This window comes from Tiliqua scincoides, chromosome 6 (assembly GCF_035046505.1).
Source record: "Tiliqua scincoides isolate rTilSci1 chromosome 6, rTilSci1.hap2, whole genome shotgun sequence".
Classification (NCBI taxonomy): domain Eukaryota; kingdom Metazoa; phylum Chordata; class Lepidosauria; order Squamata; family Scincidae; genus Tiliqua; species Tiliqua scincoides.
In genome coordinates, this window is record NC_089826.1 from 49,579,169 (window position 1) to 49,601,121 (window position 21,953).

Sequence of the window (21,953 nt, forward strand, 5' to 3'; positions counted from 1 at the left end):
GCAGCTGGCGAATCAGCCAAAGCTGAGCAAAGGCTCCCCTGGCCAAGTAAGTATCGCTTCCTGCATTACAGAAATGAAACAGGTTTGAAATCATAAGGAAAATACCACCATGAGACTGTGATGGGCCAGGGAAATAAAGGAGGGTCGAAAAATAATACCATAGATCTGCTTATAGCCAAGGGGGTGTGGAAGAGGGTGGGGACATGGTCAGGCTGGGCTGGGCAGCAGCTGAGAAAGAAGGTCAAAGTGCGCAAGGGTAAAATGAAAAGAATTCCATTGTGTAAGTATATAAAGAGTTAATGAGGCAGTGGTTGTTTTAGCCTTGGACTAACTGTGGTTGGGATTATAGTATGTATGTGGAAGGGGGCCCATGTTATAACTTGTATTGGCCCCCCCAATGATGTTTTGGCCCTGGTTGTGCAAACTGTCATCCTAAAGCTCAGATTATCACAGTCTCCTGAGCAATGAGTTAAAGCAGCCATTTTCAACCACTGTGCCATGGCACACTGGTGTGCCATGAATGGTCTGCAAGTGTGCTGTGGGAGTTTGGGGGAAGGTCATTTATTAGTAGGGCTATTGGGGGATGTGAGCCCCCCACCAACAGCATGGTGTGCCTTGTCAGTGTGCCATGAGATGAAAAAGGTTGAAAATCACTGAGTTAAAGGCTCATAAAGCAGTAAAAGGCTGTCACTCTTAGCTTGAGCAATGCCAAGATTTGGTACATTGCAGCTTTCCAAAGTGTTATTGTTAGCTCAGGTGTAATGGAAGTGCACTGATGACAGTCATGATGTTAAAATCAGAATTAAGCACTGCTGCAATATGCAAGAGTGTAATTATGTGTTGTAAGGTAGTATTAATGTCACTCTGGATTCAGCTTTTGAAGAAATCTCTGCTTTTACACAGGGAGGTTATTTTTAACACTTTTTTCAGCTTAAGTACAGTGCCCACTCCAGATGATCATTTGCAAATTATCGATCCAGGTCAGATAAGGAGGAAAAGGTAACATACAGCAGATTCTATTTATCACTGCATGTTTTGGCTAAATTGTCACTGGCCAGCTACTCACTGAGCAATTTATCAGTATTATTGTAGTTATCCATTGCAGGATCACAAACAGCACATTCGTCTGAGCTGTCTGTCATTGTGTGGTATTGAATTGAAATGGGCTTGTTTCAAATTCAATCTTTTTTTATGTGCGCGTTGCTTAGAAAATTTACAAGGTTTTTTCCCCTGCTGTTAAATTTACTTAAATTCCTTCTTCCAAGAAAAAAGGAAGTGGAGGACAAAGGACATAAATTCATCTTTCTAGGGGGTCTGAATGATACTTATGAGCTGAATATAGCTATAAATTGCTGGATGCACATTTTAGGCCCCTTTAAAATATATGCAAAATAGCTGTTGAGAAGTAACATTGTTGGAAATTCTGCTTTTAATTATTTCTAGTTTCTTTGTGTGGTTTTTTTTTTTAAATCTAGAGAGCAGTGGTTGCAGATAAAGTGGTATCCTTTCTCAGATTAGTTTTAGCACAGCAAGACGCCTCTGCCTCCTACATAGATAAACCAATCTGTTTTGTAAAAGGTTGGTTGTTTCAGTTGTTGCCAGGCTACCTGCTTAAACTTCAAAATGCAGCATTTCCTATTTTTATTGCATCCCCCTCTCAGAAGTGTAGTTTCAGGACACTTATTGTGCAGAAGTCCTCAGGAAATGGGAACAGAAATTACATCCCTTGCCCCCTAGACTGTTTGATTAGCTTGAGAGTTGCCACCAGGTCTCCCATGTTCTCAAAATGAGAGCAAGCCATTAATGTGGCAATTCTGCCTAATTTTGTACAGAACATGACAGATATTTGCATGATAAGACACAGATATGAATGCTGCTTCTATTTATTGTTTATAGAAACACTGTAATTTGTGAAGTTCCTCATTCTTATTGTCTTTGCCCTTGCAAGAATCTTGTCGGTTCAATTTAGTCAATTTATCAACCAAAAACGGGTTTAACCACAAAACCTTACAGCAACATGACCCAAGATATAATATAATAAAGCAATATACTTTTGTGTAGAAAATCAGGTTGTTTATAACTGACAACTTGAACATTCTGTGAGTTCTGGCCATCCTAAATGATTATATTACACTGAGAACAACAACAACAGCAACAGCAACAACAAAACCTCTTGGATGTCCTGGTACCATCAAACAGGGATGGGAACTTGAGTCAGCTGACTCGAGTTTGAGTCATGAAAATCAGCATTTTTAGCTGTCTCGTGGAGACTCGAGTCACCTGCACTGATGACTTGGGCAGTGTCTCAAGTCTCAGGCCATTTGACTTGGCACTGATTCTCCACGCATGCGCACTGGAGTCTGTCTGTGTCTGGGTGTGCTTGCTCACTTTTTCACAGTGTGAAAGACTTTGTGGGGCCATCATTCAGACCAGGTGAGCAGCAGGGAAGTTCCAACCAGGAGGCAAGGAAGAGTTAATGTTTTGCTCTTGCATGGGGGGAGGAAGGCAGGAGTGGGCTCTCTTGTTCATCTCTGAAGGAACCGATGGTCATTGAATGAAGTATGGGCGGTCTGGTTTTTTTCTTTGGCTGGAGAAGCCCAGGGAGGGGGAGGAGGCAGGGAAGTGAGGGAAAGGCGGTTAGTCGCAAGCATGCTTTCCAACACATGGCTCCGTTTTTACTTGGCAGGAGGAAGCTTTGTTGAATGACTGGTGCAAATGGGACTACTTCTGAGTAGAGCTGCAAAGGATTGGGTTGTTCTGATAAATCTCACAGCTGCTGCGCGTGACCCTCCTCCCTCTTGCTGCTTCTGTCCCTGCTCCAACGCAGTCCATCCCACCCCCTCCTGCCTTGTTTACAGAAAGGATGGAGACATCAGGGGAGTGGTTGAAAAGAACTCCCAACACACACCCTGGCAGCAGCCCCATTTTTTTCCATAGCTGGCTTTTTAAAGGGAACGACTCGAGACTCAAGTCTTTTCGAGTTGCGAAAAATACTCTGGATGACTCAGAAAGTGCCCATGTTATGACTGGATTTCAAGTCAAGTCACAGGGGAGCAGAAACTCGTGTCTCGACCCGAGTCAAGCCGTGCTTGGCTTGCCTATCCCTGCCATCAACTCTTCCAACCTAATGAGGAACTAACTCTGCATGCAGTTTCTTCCATAAGAAGTAATAGACTGAACAGCACAATCAGTGACAAACACATTCATTTCAGCCATAGGGACAACTGTAGGTCTAGTGGTTCCTTCATATTGGAACCTTATATACAAAGGCTGCAATCCTAACCACACTTTCCTGAGAGTAAGCCCCACTGAACAAAATAGGACTTACTTCTGAGTAGACCTGGTTAGGGTTGTGCCCTTAATGAACATGATCAAGTACAGTACTTTCATGAGACAAGGTGATGTGAGTTGCATCGGTGATGGATTGCAAGGGGGGAGAGGGTGGCAGATTTTGGGTGCCATCCATCCTGAATCTGCTGCTGTTGCCACCTCTCCCCCACCCGGCCTGCTGAGAAGACAACCCACATTGATCCACTTTCTGCTTGCCTTTAGTGAGCAGAACATGGGCTGTCCCCCTCCTTACCATTCTCCTTGCATCAAGAGCCGAAATGCAGGACTTCTGGTTTTAGTGACAGGGATTAAGCATATAAAGGAGTTCCTTGGTTCATGCAGTCTCTTTAATAAAAGCAGAAGCCCAACACTTCTGTGTTTGAAGAGCACAGTAAGGGGCTTTGTTTGCTGTAGCGCAGAAACAACCGAAGCAGATGGCATTGGGCAATGTCCCAGGTTGTGCCACCTCTGATCATTTCCCATTTTCCAGCTGGAGAATTGAGGCTTGCTCAAAGCCATTCACACAAACACAGAACAAAGACTAGACCTGAGCCCAGGTCTCCCCAGTGGAGCTCATGATTTTTTTCTGAAGTGCAGTGGTTATAATTCTATATTTGTTCTTTTCTACTTCTTGTGCCTTGCAAGCACAAACCTGTCCTGCTTTGTTTATAGAAATACCCCTCTTAGAAAGTGCCAAAAAATTCAAGACCAGCCTTGTAAACCCTTTAAAATGAAATATTAAACTAGGAAAAACTAAGCCCAAGTTCATGACATTCAATCAGATGAACAACACTGTGATCAAGAATGTAGCTACAACATTAACAGCCCAATCCTATGGGGTCATAGTGCTGGGGGATAAGCATTCCACCAGTGCTACCTCCTTTACAACTGCTGTAAAAGTCTTCATGTGTGCATCAGGGATCTTCTGTTACCCACCGAGACAGGTAAGATAGTGGGGGAGGTGGGATGGGGGTGTGGTAATGGCAGAATGGGGACAGTGAAGGGCAGAATGAGGCACAAGCGGGCAGGGGAGGGTGGAACAGGACAGCAATAGTGGAGGGGAATGGGCAGATCGGGTCCGGGAAGGGGGTGGATTCAGAGACAGTGATAGCTCCTGAATCCTAGCCCCTTACTGGACTTGATCTCACAGCATGGGTCCATGCAGACCTGCAGCAGCAGGTCCAAGTAGACCCTCCCATGCTGCAGAGGCTTGCCCCTGAGTAAGGAAACAAATGTTTCTTACCCAGAGAAGACCTTCGTAACTGCCCCCCTTGTGGGCTGTAGCCATTTTGGTGTTGCTGCATCAATGGGGGGTGGAGGGAATAGACTAGGACTGAGTCAGAACTAAACAGACTGGTAGGCATGACCCTTTATTTAGACAATCTTAAAACCAGTGTACAGTCTATGTTATGGAGTTTGTTCATAACCAGCATTTTTTCCCCTTCCACGGTTAAACAGAGGCAGCAACATCCTAGAACATCTAGGCATATGATTATGGCATATCTCTACTCGTTTCTGTTACAATGGATTCCCCACCACCACCACCACCACCACAAAATATACAATTAGTGTGAACTGTATAATTACCAGTCTTTCCACATTCCAGGGAAATGTAAATAGTGTTCTCATAGTCTAAGGGTGCAATCCTAGAAGTCCCTTGCGCCAGCCCAGGAGGGTTGTAAACGTGCCGTAAGGCACATTTGCGCCTCCTCGAGAGGAAGCTGGGTTGGTGCGCCGAGAAGTGTTGGTCTGTGGAGGCTGACATAAGCCTACACACCGGCTTCCTCTCTGAGGCTTGCATCAGCCCGGTTGGGCCAATGCAAGCAGCAAAGGTAGGAGGTGGGAGGGAGGCATTCCTGGGTGGGGGGAGGGAAGGCAGGCGGTGGGTGGCCCTGGGGGCGGGGAGCGGGAGGCGGGGCTGGGATCCTACAGTTATGCCGGATCCCAACTCCTGTTCCCAGGGAGACAGGAGTGGCCTCAAGCCACTCCGCTCTCCTCGGACTTGTGCCATCTCTTGAGGAGACCCATAGGGGCCAGCAGCCCTTACCCAGAGGTAAGGGGAGTGTTTTCCCTTACCTATGGCTGAGCCACTTATGGCCACTATTCTGTGCTGGGTACACTACAAACCTCCTGGCTCGCCTGTTCCAGCGCAGGATAGGATTGTGCCCTAAGAATTTCAAAGAGCAAACTTGCAAAATAACCTGATGCACACCAACTCAGGGGTAAGTGCCTTTGATTTCAATAGTATTTACTCCCAGGTATGGACGTATCTTTTAGAAATAGTATTATAGCTCAATCTTATCTGGTGCTTGCAGTAGTGGATTTCATCCTGGTAGAAGCTGCAACTGTTTGATCCTCAAAAGTTTTAAGCACTTTGAGAAAAACCTGTCATTCACTTGCTTACACATGACTCCCATGAGGTTATTTTCAACCTTATAGGGACTGGGAAGGTGAAGGTTCTTCTGTGAGCCATTTGAAATAGGCCTTGAATCATGAGACATGTTCCTGAGGCATCCTTTGCATGTCTCATTTCAATTAACCCAGAAAGGGCACGTTAGAATTTAAACAATAAATGCTTGTGGAAACAATTTGAGTAACCCTGGGAACATTGGGATATTTTCTGCAGTACGTGTGACTGTTAAGCAACATAGGGCCCAATCCTATCCAATTTTCCAGTGCCGGTGCAGCTGTGCCAATGGGGCATGCACTGCATCTTGTGGTGAGGCAGCAGTCACAGAGGCCTCATAAGAACATAAGAACAGCCCCACTGGATCAGGCCATAGGCCCATCTAGTCCAGCTTCCTGTATCTCACAGCGGCCCACCAAATGCCCCAGGGAGCACACCAGATAACAAGAGACCTCATCCTGGTGCCCTCCCTTGCATCTGGCATTCTGACATAACCCATTTCTAAAATCAGGAGGTTGCGCATACACATCATGCCTTGTACCCCATAATGGATTTTTCCTCCAGAAACTTGTCCAATCCCCTTTTAAAGGCATCTAGGCTAGACGCCAGCACCACATCCTGTGGCAAGGAGTTCCACAGACCGACCACGCGCTGAGTAAAGAAATATTTTCTTTTGTCTGTCCTAACCCGCCCAACACTCAATTTTAGTGGATGTCCCCTGGTTCTGGTATTATGTGAGAGTGTAAAGAGCATCTCCCTATCCACTCTGTCCATCCCCTGCATAATTTTGTATGTCTCAATCATGTCCCCCCTCAAGCGTCTCTTTTCTAGGCTGAAGAGACCCAAACGCCGTAGCCTTTCCTCATAAGGAAGGTGCCCCAGCCCTATAATCATCTTAGTCGCTCTCTTTTGCACCTTTTCCATTTCCACTATGTCTTTTTTGAGATGCGGTGACCAGAACTGGACACAATACTCCAGGTGTGGCCTTACCATCGATTTGTACAACGGCATTATAATACTAACCGTTTTGTTCTCAATACCCTTCCTAATGATCCCAAGCATAGAATTGGCCTTCTTCACTGCCGCCGCACATTGGGTTGACACTTTCATCGACCTGTCCACCACCACCCCAAGATCTCTCTCCTGATCTGTCACAGACAGCTCAGAACCCATCAGCCTATATCTAAAGTTTTGATTTTTTGCCCCAATGTGCATGACTTTACACTTACTGACATTGAAGCGCATCTGCCATTTTGCTGCCCATTCTGCCAGTCTGGAGAGATCCTTCTGGAGCTCCTCACAATCACTTCTGGTCTTTACCACTCGGAAAAGTTTGGTGTCATCTGCAAACTTAGCCACTTCACTGCTCAACCCTGTCTCCAGGTCATTTATGAAGAGGTTGAAAAGCACCGGTCCCAGGACAGATCCTTGGGGCACACCGCTTTTCACCTCTCTCCATTGTGAAAATTGCCCATTGACACCCACTCTCTGCTTCCTGGCCTCCAACCAGTTCTCAATCCACGAGAGGACCTGTCCTCTAATTCCCTGACTGTGGAGTTTTTTCAGTAGCCTTTGGTGAGGGACCGTGTCAAACGCCTTCTGAAAGTCCAGATATATAATGTCCACGGGTTCTCCCGCATCCACATGCCTGTTGACCTTTTCAAAGAATTCTATAAGGTTTGTGAGGCAAGACTTACCCTTACAGAAGCCATGCTGACTCTCCCTCAGCAAGGCCTGTTCGTCTATGTGTTTTGAGATCCTATCTTTGATGAGGCATTCCACCATCTTACCCGGTATGGATGTTAGGCTGACCGGCCTATAGTTTCCCGGGTCCCCCCTCTTTCCCTTTTTAAAAATAGGCGTGACATTTGCTATCCTCCAATCTTCTGGCACTGTGGCCGTTTTGAGGGACAAGTTGCATACCTTAGTCAAGAGATCTGCAACTTCATTCTTCAATTCCTTAATAACCCTTGGGTGTATGCCATCAGGGCCCGGTGACTTATTGATCTTTAATTTATCAATGAGGTCTGAAACATCTTCTCTTTTAACCTCTATCTGACTTAACTCCTCGGTTAGGAGGGGCCGTTCGGGCAGCGGTATCTGCCCGAGGTCTTCTGCCGTGAAGACAGATGCAAAGAACTCATTTAATTTCTCTGCCATCTCTAAGTCTCCTTTTATCTCCCCTTTCCCTCCCTCACCATCCAGAGGGCCAACCGCTTCTCTGGCGGGTTTCCTGCTTCTAACATATTTGAAGAAGCTTTTATTATTCCCCTTAATGTTGCTGGCCATGCGTTCCTCATAGTCTCGCTTGGCCTCCCATATCACCTTCTTACATTTCTTTTGCCACAGTTTATGTTCCTTTTTATTCTCCTCATTAGGGCAAGACTTCCATTTACGGAAGGAAGCTTCCTTGCCCTTCACAGCCTCTCTATGAAGGGCAAGGAAGCTTCCTTCCGTAAATGGAAGTCTTGCCCTAATGAAGAGAATAAAAAGGAACATAAACTGTGGCAAAAGAAATGTAAGAAGGTGATAGGGGAGGCCAAGCGAGACTATGAGGAACGCATGGCCAGCAACATTAAGGGGAATAATAAAAGCTTCTTCAAATATGTTAGAAGCAGGAAACCCACCAGAGAAGCGGTTGGCCCTCTGGATGGTGAGGGAGGGAAAGGGGAGATAAAAGGAGACTTAGAGATGGCAGAGAAATTAAATGAGTTCTTTGCATCTGTCTTCACGGCAGAAGACCTCGGGCAGATACCGCTGCCCGAACGGCCCCTCCTGACCGAGGAGTTAAGTCAGATAGAGGTTAAAAGAGAAGATGTTTCAGACCTCATTGATAAATTAAAGATCAATAAGTCACCGGGCCCTGATGGCATACACCCAAGGGTTATTAAGGAATTGAAGAATGAAGTTGCAGATCTCTTGACTAAGGTATGCAACTTGTCCCTCAAAACGGCCATGGTGCCAGAAGATTGGAGGATAGCAAATGTCACGCCTATTTTTAAAAAGGGAAAGAGGGGGGACCCGGGAAACTATAGGCCAGTCAGCCTAACATCTATACCGGGTAAGATGGTGGAATGCCTCATCAAAGATAGGATCTCAAAACACCTAGACGAACAGGCCTTGCTGAGGGAGAGTCAGCATGGCTTCTGTAAGGGTAAGTCTTGCCTCACCAACCTTATAGAATTCTTTGAAAAGGTCAACAGGCATGTGGATGCGGGAGAACCCGTGGACATTATATATCTGGACTTTCAGAAGGCGTTTGACACGGTCCCTCACCAAAGGCTACTGAAAAAACTCCACAGTCAGGGAATTAGAGGACAGGTCCTCTCGTGGATTGAGAACTGGTTGGAGGCCAGGAAGCAGAGAGTGGGTGTCAATGGGCAATTTTCACAATGGAGAGAGGTGAAAAGCGGTGTGCCCCAAGGATCTGTCCTGGGACCGGTGCTTTTCAACCTCTTCATAAATGACCTGGAGACAGGGTTGAGCAGTGAGGTGGCAAAGTTTGCAGACGACACCAAACTTTTCCGAGTGGTAAAGACCAGAAGTGATTGTGAGGAGCTCCAGAAGGATCTCTCCAGACTGGCAGAATGGGCAGCAAAATGGCAGATGCGCTTCAATGTCAGTAAGTGTAAAGTCATGCACATTGGGGCAAAAAATCAAAACTTTAGATATAGGCTGATGGGTTCTGAACTGTCTGTGACAGATCAGGAGAGAGATCTTGGGGTGGTGGTGGACAGGTCGATGAAAGTGTCGACCCAATGTGCGGTGGCAGTGAAGAAGGCCAATTCTATGCTTGGGATCATTAGGAAGGGTATTGAGAACAAAACGGTTAGTATTATAATGCCGTTGTACAAATCTATGGTAAGGCCACACCTGGAGTATTGTGTCCAGTTCTGGTCGCCGCATCTCAAAAAAGACATAGTGGAAATGGAAAAGGTGCAAAAGAGAGCGACTAAGATGATTACGGGGCTGGGGCACCTTCCTTATGAGGAAAGGCTACGGCGTTTGGGCCTCTTCAGCCTAGAAAAGAGACGCCTGAGGGGGGACATGATTGAGACATACAAAATTATGCAGGGGATGGACAGAGTGGATAGGGAGATGCTCTTTACACTCTCACATAATACCAGAACCAGGGGACATCCACTAAAATTGAGTGTTGGGCGGGTTAGGACAGACAAAAGAAAATATTTCTTTACTCAGCGCGTGGTCGGTCTGTGGAATTCCTTGCCACAGGATGTGGTGCTGGCGTCTAGCCTAGACGCCTTTAAAAGGGGATTGGACGAGTTTCTGGAGGAAAAATCCATTATGGGGTACAAGCCATGATGTGTATGCGCAACCTCCTGATTTTAGGAATGGGTTAAGTCAGAATGCCAGATGTAGGGGAGAGCACCAGGATGAGGTCTCTTGTTATCTGGTGTGCTCCCTGGGGCATTTGGTGGGCCGCTGTGAGATACAGGAAGCTGGACTAGATGGGCCTATGGCCTGATCCAGTGGGGCTGTTCTTATGTTCTTATGTTCTTATGTTCTCTAACTTGGCTGGTTAGCCATGCGGGCACCCTCCTGGATTTAGTGGAACCCTTCTTTCTTTGCGGTATACACCTCTGCTGGGCCTCCTTAAGGTATGGGAACATTTGTTCCCTTACATTGGGGCTGCATTGCAGCTGCACCAGTGCTGGAAAATTGGATAGGATTGGGCCCATAATGGGCCACCACATTCAAAACAGCATCCTTAGGATAACTTGCATCTTGCTTCTAGGACACTGAGAAATATCTAGCTTGCCAACAAGCCAATAAAATGAGGCCTAAGAAGCCAAGTGTGTGACTTAGAATAATTGTTTTTCTTATCCCTTAGCGAAGGTTAATGGTCACATCTTTATGAATTTCAGCATCCATCAATTTAGTGCATCTATTATACAGTGTTTCTTTGCTGGAATATTATGCTGTATCTATTTTCTGAACAATAAGATCAACTGTGAAGTAGCTACCTGTCCTCCCACTCTGGGCAAGTAGCCAGACTTGTAAGTGGATTCATCTCTAAGCAGAAGATTCATTAACCCAACCAAATGGAGGGCTAAACACATAAGCATTAGAGCCTGATTACCTTTCTAGTTGTGTATTTCCATTGGAAAAAGTGTGATTTTGACTCAACAAAATTAGTAGATGTCAGGGACTGTTCTTGGCATGATTGAGGCAGAACTTGCAGGAAGAAGGAAACAGGCACACGTTACTGCAGGTGGCTGGTCCATGTCTTGTTCCCCGCTGAAGTTGGAGGCAGCCCCACAGGTGGAGCCACAGCCAACCTGCTAATTGGACTGAGTGGTTCCTGAAGTCCAGGAAGGCAACTTGGCAGAGGTGGCCACCACTTCTGCCAGATGCCCCAGTCCTGCAATTGCCACAGCCTCTTCCCACAATTGACATTAGTCCGCATCACACAGTATCCTGCACAGTAACTGTACAAATGGAGGGTGACTGGGAGAGGACCAGCAAGTCCCACCCCACAGATGACATAAGCATGAAAGCTTGTCCTTGTCCTCCCCATTATCAATGTTTGTGGTTGCAGACAAACTTTTACAAGGAGAGCAGGTGGGTTTGGTATTGTTCATGCATCAGAGGTGGAGGAAGGGCTTAGTGCACATCATCAGTGCGAATGGGACTCGCAAGGCAAGTCTATGTATGTCATCTCAGAGGTAAGCCGCAGTGAATGTAATGGGAACTACTTAATAATAACAACAACAACAACAACTCTGTATTTATATACCGCCTTTGTGGTCATCGGATTACTCCTCTGACTTTATTCAAGGCGGTTTACATAGGCAGGCGTTTCTAAATCCCTCAAGGGGATTTTGACAATCTTAGAGGTTCTCTCTTTCAAGAACCAACAACATTTCAGAATGGATCTTCCTGGTTTGGTCTCACTTTTGGCCTCCAGTTCTCCCACGCAGGCTGACAAGCAGCTCCATCCCTCACATGGAGGGCAGCCAAGATGCTTCTTGCTCACTCCAAGAGCAGGTGGAATCACTCAGCTGGGCTTGTCAGCCGCTTCAAGGTCTCACCATCTTCAGCTGTTCAGGGAGCTGCTGGTGTCCTCGAACTGGCAACCTTCTGATGTTATCTTTGGGCTAACGGAGGCTCTACCCTCTAGACCAGACCTCCTGCCCATACTTGTAGGCAAGTATGCACAGGATTGCACTATAGGGCAATTTTTCATCTTGTGCACTATGAGACTGACTTCTTAAGAACTCATTTGTAGAGAAATAAATCAATCTAATTGCTGAGTAATCATATGGGGCAATCATGGATCACAAATCTGTTGGTAATATCTCTGCTTTCTTTGATTGAGTCATAGCCCTCTATGAGGACCTTCCTGTCTACAATTCATTTCAATTAAGAAGCTGATGTAGTTAGCTAAATATATCTTCTTGAGTGTTTATCTTTATTTTAATTATGGCAACTTAACATTGCAATGGTGTCCCTGAAATTCACTAATGCTTTAGGATCATCCTTGCCAAGGAAGCATATTGGAACTCAGTGGCGTAGCTAATGATCGTGTAGCCCGGTGCCAAATTCAAAATGTTGCCCCAGAAGTGATGTCACAACAGGAAGTGACATCACGCCCGGACTTTTTAAAAAGTGAAAATTGGGAGAAACCCAGCTCCTCTCCCCAGCAGCTCACCACCCACTTGCTCTGCTGCCTCCCCCTAGTCAGTGGCATAGCTAAGGCATATATCTGCTACCTTAGGTCAAAGATTTTGTAGCCCCCCCTGCATAACAAAAATCAAATTTAATTAATTAAATAAATAAAAAGTTTTCCGTGCTGTATCATAGCATCTCAGAACAATCAGTCTCACAGGTCAGTTTGGAGTTAAGCAAATTCACTTTTTGTTCCACAAGGCAGTTGTGTTTTCACTTTCTATTTAATTGGCCATAACTTTTGATAGAATACAGATATTCCAGTGCAGTTTGTTGCACTGTATTCAGCATTAAATTACCTTTCCAATGATATATAACATGATGGTATTGTTCATACATACCAAGATTTTCACAATTTTGGTCACTAGTGTCAAGCTCAGCTTGTTGCCCCTGGTGCAACTGCTACCCCCTGCACCCCCTTAGCTATGTCACTGTTGGAACTGTTTGTCTCTTCCTTAGATAGCATGCAGCAGAGTGTCTAATTCTGTGCCTGCTCATTGCCCTAGGGAATATGAAATTTGAGAGCCTTTTCTTAAAGCATTATAGTCATTGTGAGTTATAGAAATACAAGAAATGCTGAATGATGACCTATTAAGACTCTTCCTCTATAAGTCAGTAACTGTATTTTTATATAGGACAGGGTTGCCAACTCCGAATGAAACGATTTCAGGATTTTTTTGCCCCCCAACGTTAGGTAATGTTGGAAATCCCTGGAGGTCCTATTAAAATCTCCACGTTACTTTCAGTAGTCATCTGGAAATTGATGCTGATTCCTGGTGACTCAGAGAAAATCCTGGAATGTTGGCATTCCTGATATGAGGATGATGAATTAAATTCGAATATGAAAAAGAAACAAAAAATTTGGTTTAAAATCACTGTTGCTTTAAAATCACTACGGGTGCATTAATAAGGGTGCTCCTAACTAATAAGGAGTTAGGTCAGCACAGGAAGCTCTACGCTGACCCAGGAGGGCCATAAAGTATATTGCGCCTCCTTGTGTGTCGGCTGGGCCAGCCCCCACACTGATGCAGAGGGGGAAGGCTGCACTGGCCGAACTCAGCTGATGCAGGGGTCTGGGGAGAGCAGGGAGGATGCAGGAGGGAGGCATTCCGGGGCAGGGGGATGGTGAGCAGAGGATGTTCCCGGGGGAGGGTGGGCATGGAGCAGGAGGCGGGGCTGGGACCCAGCAGTTATACTGGATTCCAATCCCGTTCCCCAAGCAACGCAAAGCTGCTCAAAACCGCTCCATTCTCCTCAGACTTGTGCCACCTCCTGAAGTGGTGCAAATCTGAGGAGACTCATTGGGGCTGTGGTGGCTTACCCGGGGGTAAGGGGAAGAGTTTCCCCTTGCCTCTGGCTGAGCCACTTCTGGCCCCAACCTTGCGCTGGATACAGCGCAGGCCTCCTGGCCTACCTGTTCCAGCTCAAGATAGGATTGCGCTGCACATTGCTTACAGTTTGTCATTGTGCTCCAAAAACATGATAAATTGGAAATGAAGGTGGTTGTCTTGATTTCTGCTCCATGTAAGCAGTTAACAGCACAACCCTATGAATATCTACTCAGAAATAAGCCCCATTAAATTCAGTTAGACTTGCTCCCAGGAAAGTGTGTATAGGATTGCAGCCTAAGACTTTGTGCAGTTGAAAAATAGCCTGAGCAAGAACTTGGATCTGAAGAAGTGATAATAGTCACAATTTGATACAGGCACACTAAGTGACCAGCATGACTTTCATGGGATAAGAGAATGGGGCTAAAATCCTTTGACTGCTTAAATAAGCCTAATGGAGAGCTCTCGCTTGGGATCTAAAATCATTTCTGCTTTCCCCGAATGCATAGGGGAGCACTGGATATATTCTTGAACACAAGCTCAGTTTATCTAGAATGGCAACTCATTGAAAAGGCCTGTTACGGACAGAGTTGCCTACACAAGTAGAGTTGCTATCTCTGATTTAAGCTATTCCTGGAATTTTTTATTTTTTTTCCTCATTATGATATACTGCAGGAAATCTCTGGAGGCCCTGCTGACATTTTCAGGACAGCTTTCAGCAGGCACTTGAGATTGATACTGATTCCTGTAGACTACAAGCTAACCCTGGAAAGTTTGCAACCCTACATAGAAGTGGAGAGTATGCCATACTTTTTGCCCCACAATCATTTGCAAAAGTGTGAAAAGTAGCAGAGAGTAATATATGAAAAATGTCCTACGATGGATAAGAAATCTGAAAAACACCACTACTTGGTGGTTTTAAATTTGCCTACATTGAAATAGTTTAGAAATAGTCTAAATAAGTAAATTACAACTTCAAGCAATGAATCAAGCAAAAAAATTATATTCCATTGCACTGTGTTTACTAATTAATTACTTGCTAGATATTTTAAAAGATGGCACATTTTAATATAATTGTGATACATATATCACTACTAGGCTCTAATATTAGGTACTTCTATTTAAAAAATGAAGTCATTTGGGCAATGTTATTAAATTGTCAGTTTTAAGTATATAGCGAGCAAGAGGATGCAATCCTATGCAAGTCATAGAACAGTGTTGATTTTTTTTTTTTCCTGAGTAACCCATTTTGGAGTAAATAGTACATTTCTATGTAAAACAGTTAAATACTTCTAAAACAATGGGATGTAATACCAAAGGTCAAATCCTAGTCCCACTTACTTGGGAATATGTACCACTGAACTCTGTAGAATTTCTTTCTGGGAGAAAAAAGCACCCTTCCCATGCATTGCATATTTATTGCAAGTGAAGTAAGGATTGCTTTAATCAGAAATTGAAGAAAGTTACCCTACTAATGCCCCAATCCTATCCCTTCCCTCTCCTGTGGATGCAGCCGCTCCACCAGAGCACACACTGTATTCTGTGGAGAAGGCAATCTCAGAGGTCTCCTCCGGGTTACACTCCTCCTCCTCCGACCACACTGATTCAATGTGGTCCAGTCTGAATTTCTGTGTGTGAACATGCATAAGACACACTTGAGCATGCAAATAAGCAATGTTGGCAACACGCCCCTCCAGCCCTTGTCCCACCCACTGTTCCACCCTGTCTCCTTTTTCAAACACTCCCAGCCCCGTTCTGCCCCTTTTCTGACAGCCTCCTGCCCCCTCTATCTTACTGAAGCTGTGGAGGGGGAGGATACCATGGCTCTTCTGGCAGGCTGCCGCCACCACTCACTACTTGTGGCGATGTCTTGGCTCCTAGCATTTGCGACCACCGTAACGTGCCTTACGCTGCCAGAATGCATGTTCTGGCAGCGTAAGGGCATTGTAAGATTGGTCTATATCAGGGATGTCCAAAGTTTTTGGCAGGAGGGCCACATCAGCTCTCTGACACTATGTTGGGGACCGGGGGAAAAAATTTACATTGAAAATTTTAATAAATTTACATAAGTTTACATAAATGAATATATTGAAGATGAACTTATATGAATGAATGAAGGTCTTGCAATAGCTCAAGGCCTATAAAAGGCCTTGCACAAAGCAAGGCTGGCCTTTCCTTTGCTTCCGCTGCTGCATCACAGATGTGAAAGAGCAAGCAGTGGAGGGAGCTCTCATCCCACAGCTCACGCAAGAGGTCAAACAGTCGCCCACACTCTGAGAGAAGTTGCAGTGGCCAGTGCAGGCTTCAACAAATCTCCGGAGGGCCAGAGGCTCATTGGAGACTCGGGGCTCCCTGAGGGCCGCATTGAGAGGCCTTGAGGGCCGCAAGTGGCCCCAGGGCCAGGGTTTGGGCACCCCTGGTCTATATTATAATCACAGACCTGGCAAAAACAAGGAAAAAGATAAATTCACTTGTCAGTTATATACTAAATCTAAAACTATATTGAATCAGGTTGCACTGTACTAGTGCACTGTAATATACAGCAGAGGAGTTTTGAGTCTTGGCTGTCATTTCACAGGCCGACTGTATATTGTTCTCTTGGCAATTTTACCTGGCCATTATGCCACCTTTGACTGGCTTGACAATAGCTAATAAGGACTAACAAGTAAAGTGCTCTGAAGAGTCTGAGTCACCTCCTCTACATTCTAATGAATACTCTTCTCAGAACCTTGCAAGTGTGTCCAGGTTAATGCATTTTAAGCTCCAGAAGAAGCAAGAAATGGCACACTTACATTCTTTCACACTAATCTTTCAACCTCATTATATGGGATTAAGTACGCTGGCTGGGAAGTATGCAAGCTTTGTGTTCTTTCTAAACAAAAGGATGTTTACTAGCAATGTTCTAATCATGCCCAAGACTATCTCAGTTTTAATCAGGTCAGTATTACTTCTCATACACCTGACTACTGGTCCTCTACTTCAATGACTGCAAGGGCAAGAGACCTGCAGCTGCTTCTTTATGATCATTTTCTTAGCAGGGTTGCTAGCTTGCCCAAAATGAATGTCTTTATCCAGCATTTTCTAAGGGAGGTGGGCAGCTAAGGTTAATGTCAGGTTATCTTCTGTATCACCACTGTACTCTACCCATCACTGGTGGGCCCCACCTCTTTCTTGTGCACTCCATTGCTTTACCACTGGAGTCCATCCACCCTCCACCCTGGCACCAGATTTCCCCCTTCATTTTTCCGCCAAGGGTTTTATTTATGTGTTTGTGTTTATTACAGTACAGTGGGCCCTCCTCTGTGGGCTCAGCGTCTGTGGATTTCCATATCCGTGGATGCCAAGCTCATAGCTGCAGGGCTTCTGAAGGCCTCCCAGACACAAAGTCACTTTGTTTGCATCTGGGAGGTCCTCTGAGGCCCTTCAGTCACAGATTTAATTATCAGCGGAATTCAGCATCGGCAGAGAGTCCTGGAACAGATGGGCCCACTGTATTTATATACTGCCTTTCTCATACTCAAGATGATTTACATAGGCAAGCTGAACATTAATCCCATTTTCAATGCACTTTTTACCAGTATTACTCTATGAGAAAATCTCATAGATCTCATAGAAAATTATGGACATAAAACATCTCATAGAACCCTCCATTTCTCCAGATGTTTTCCTTCATAGCACAGTTGTCATCCTGGATGCTGTCCCTTGCACCCTGCAAGCTCTCGCAAGCTGCTGAAAACTAAGCTTCAGACCAGTTCTCAAGATGTTATCCATTTTTTTTCCACTGGACTCCTCCACACTCCTCCATAGAGATACACCAGCAGCCTCTTACAGTCACTTGGTCTCCCTTCCAAGCAGCAGCTGATCCTACTTAGCTTTTTCAGGCAAGGCATCAGCTCAACCTTCAGATCACACCACCTACCAGGGTTGTCAGGTTTGTCACATTACCAGATAATTGCAATCCTGGCCCCTCTGCCACCTGGGGCCAGGACCACAAAGTTCTGTGCCTCCCCAGGCATGTCTGGAGGCCTTCTGAGGGCCACAGAAGCCAGTGTGTGGCCTCCCCCCCCCCCCCAGAAGGCCTTCTGAGGTCACTAAAAGATATAAAAACGTTATGTCCAGTTTTCACTAAAAAGTGGAAGTGACATTTTAAGGCCTTCTGGAGGCCTCAGAAGGCCCTTCCAGGGACTGGGGAGGCTGCAGGTACTCAAAAGGCCTTGGAAAGGCCTTTTTAAAAAAAAGTGGCAGGGGGAGGTTGTAGCAGCAGTGCCCCCCCAGGTGGTGCCCCAGGGCATTTTCTCCCCCTGACCCTTCCAAGTTATGTTAGTGTTACCAGAACCTCTTAAAAAAAAAAATCTCAAGTTTTAGGATACATCCAACCAACAACCCAACTTCTTGGGGTCAAAATATATTATTAAATGCATAGGAATGTATCATAAGTTTTGTCAGTCATCATGAAGGAAATTAGCTCCTGATTTCAATGGGACATTGTCAATAGTAATTTCCTTAGTCATGACTAGAGATGGATGAAGTGCTTTAAGATCTTCCTACATCCTCTTGAAAATAATCCAAGTCATCCATCCCCCCACAAAACTGGAACAAATTCAGACAATTAACTGAACCAACCCAGAACAGCTCAGAGACATGCTGCCCTCCCTGCTAGCCCTCCACCTTCTCTTTGCTTTTTGGGCAGCAGCAACCACAGCTGCCAGGTCAGCTGCTGGCACTTAGCAGGTACAGAGCATTGCACAGACCCTATCAGTACAGTGCACAGTGTAGCAGCATGAACAGAGCAGCTGCTTCAAGGTTGGGGTCCAAAGTAAATCAAGTATTCCCCCCCCTTTCCTGTTACCACAAAAGGACAACAGGAAAGGGAATGGAAGAGAAGAGAGTGAAAATTCTTCATTAAGTTTTAGACCCATTTGCAACTATGTAACTATGTTCCTGCTGCTGTGCAAAGCCAAAAATGGGGGGGGGGGAGGAAAAATACCCTTTTCCCCCAAAGGAACACTTTTATTCTGTTGCTATGGTTGCTGCTACAGGAAATGGTAAGGCGAAGGTGGAGAGTTGGCAAAAAACAGGGAGGCGAGAATTTCTAGGAGCTCAGAAAGTTTTTTGAGTTTGGGCAGTTGCCTCTCCTTCAGGGGCAGGGCACTTTTCTTAGCACCAAGAACTTTTTTCCATACCTGGTGAATTTCTCCAGCATCTCATAAGTAGATTTACAGGGCTCCCAGGGCTCAACTGGATCTTCTCCCACCCCCTTGAAGGCTTCCTGTACACTTCCCACCCCTTCCAAGGTTCCTCAGCTCCCCGTGCCCTTCTCCCCCTCCCAGAGGTTTTCCCCCTCCCATTTAAGGGCTTCCTGGGCACATCGAGGCCTTTTCCCCCCTTGAAGTTACTCCCCGGGCTCACCTAGACCATCCCCCATCTGGAGGGGCTCCTCAAGCTCCCCATACCCTTCTTACCCCTTCCAGAGGCTCCCTGTGCCCTTCTCCCTCTTCCAGGGGCTACCCGGTCTCACATGGCTCTTCTCCCCAACATCCAGGGGCTCTACATCTCACCTGGAACTTCTCCCCCCTTTGCTCCCCAGGCGCACCTGGGCTTTTTCCCCCTTTGAAGCAGCTCCCTGTGATCACCCGGGCCTTCATCCCCCATTTAGAGGGGCATCCCAGACCTTCTCTCCACCTTCAGGAGGCTCCCCAGAGTCCCTTTGGCCTTCTCATGCACTTCCAGGGGCTCCCAGCACTCATCTGGGCCTTCCCCCTTTGAAGAGGCTCCTCGAGTTCACCGGGGACTTCTCCCCCCCCCTTCCAGTGGCTCAAAGTGCAAGAATTAAAGATATAGTGCATGGGAAGCATTTTGAACACTTAATAAAGAGCTCCATATTGAGATTACAAAGTATTGAGATTACTAGTAAAAAAAATAACCATTGAAGAATATTTACGCTAGAGGAATTTAAATGGCACTCCTCTCTAAATATGGAACACATTACCACAGAAACTTCATGGAAACATTGCATGGAATGTATTTTAGTTGACCTATTTGCAAGCCCACTTGGCTTTTCCTCTGTACACTACTTGTACTTCTGGTATAATGGTAGAGGACAAGATAAATGTAGTTATGGCAAAGAGGAGCAAGCATCCATTAAGGGCGTCATAATGTTGTGAGTTTGCTGCTTCGGTTCTGTGAATAGGCCTGTCATCGTTTTGCATTATAGTGATGCCTGATTATAGTCTGTGATTTGATCAAAATGTGTCCTAATGGCTGTGGATGGTCCCTTGCATAGGCAATTTACCCACAGAGGTCATGTATGAGATGAATATTTTGCAGTAGGGGAGAAACAGAATGTGCAGTTTGAGAAAGGCACAGCGGGGGAGAGACAGAGGGAGGGATAGTTGCAAGTTGGTGAAGCACCATGAAGGGTCCAGGGCCTCTCTCTGGGATCTCATGTGCAACTGTAGATCTGGTACTTGTAAGAGTTCCCCTTTGCTGGGGTGGCATCAGGGGACAGGCAGGTTGTACATTGGCCAGGGGCTTACCTGGCTGAGTTGATATCCCTGAATGCCTTTGTTACTGATGGCAGTAGCAGCACAGGTCAGTCAAGAGACTCACATTGCTGCTGCTTTGTCTGGCACCACACACCCATCTACAAATGAGACCATCTCCCAAAGGCCCCTGAGTCACTATGGGGCCTCTAAGGCACAAGACATTGGTGACACCACAGTTAAAGATTTCTTCCCGTTGCTGAGGGAAGAAGGAAGGCATCATTGGTAAGCTGGAAGGAGTGTTGAGGTCCAGAGTGCCATGGATGCCGGATGGGTTGCTCACTGCAGGCCCTTGCCCCAGGGACCCCTGGGCAATTGCTGTTCTGTTTAGAAATACTTAAAATTTTTATTCTCTGTGTACTTGCTGTAGCAACTCAAAGTAGCTTACTGTTATTTAAAAACATAATAATCACAAAACATAACACGAAGTTTGAAAATAAAACAAAGATGACAACAATGGTGTTAGTGCACTCTCATTCAAACCTAGTTCTAAAATAATTTCTTCCCCATAATCCACATCTGAAGATTCTAGAATTCAGTTACATTTGATAATCAACATTTAATAGATGACATTCTATTTATATGACTTTGGTGGGCCGCTGAGATACAGGAAGCTGGACTAGATGGACCTGTGGCCTAATCCAGCGGGGCTGTTCTTATGTTCATTCAAAATTTGATATGATTTATTATTCCCATGAAAGTATGAAATATAGACAAAGGATTCAGGGAGCTGCTTGTTTAGAAATCCGACAGTGTCACAGTTCATTAACATCAGACAACATACTAGTAATTAAATACTGAGTGTTAAATAGTGGGTCCTTACGAATAAAGGAAGGCATAGAGATAACAGCTCAACACATTTATTTCATCTTCAGAACAGAACCTGGCAATGAAAACACAAGGCAAACACCCTGGCTTTATACCCCTTAACTCCGAAACACTAAACTAGAGGGCCAGTTGGACAGTAGGATTTCGATCCACCACCCGATTGGCCAGCCATAAGACTGGGCCAATCAGTTATGCAGGATTTCAATCTTGCATAACTTGCATACATAACACTGAGTTGTACCCTTGCACACAAGTAATAAGCTAATCAGGAAACAACCCCCATAACCCCCCCCCCCCAGATTGTAATATGGTACAATCTAGTCCCCAATTCAGACATTTACCAATTTTACAAAAGTTTCACTTAGGGGTGAGAAATATTGAAGATTAGAATCCAAATTTTATACAGTGCTTTCACTTCTTTATAAAAGGAAGCTGTTCCCAATACTCCTTTTTCTATGTGAGAAATTCATGAGCATTGTGAAAATTCTATAAGCATTCGATGAAAATGTGTTCATGTTTATGTATAGGACAATCAAACTGAGTTTATGTCAAAAAATAACTCCATCATAATCCACTGAGGGACTAGACAAAGGAGCACACAGGAGTTGTCTTAAAAGATTCAAGAACAAAACACCTTATAATCAGAATGTTCCTTCTTCTTGCTTGATAGGTCATCATATTGACTTATCAAGCAAGGAAGAAAACGAAGATACCCAAATCTAGACATCTATTTAGGAAACTGAAAGTATAATGCAATCTCACTGATGGGGAGATCTTTGAAAAACAACAGAGTAGTTGTATAAAATGAAATGCAACAGCCCTGCTAGT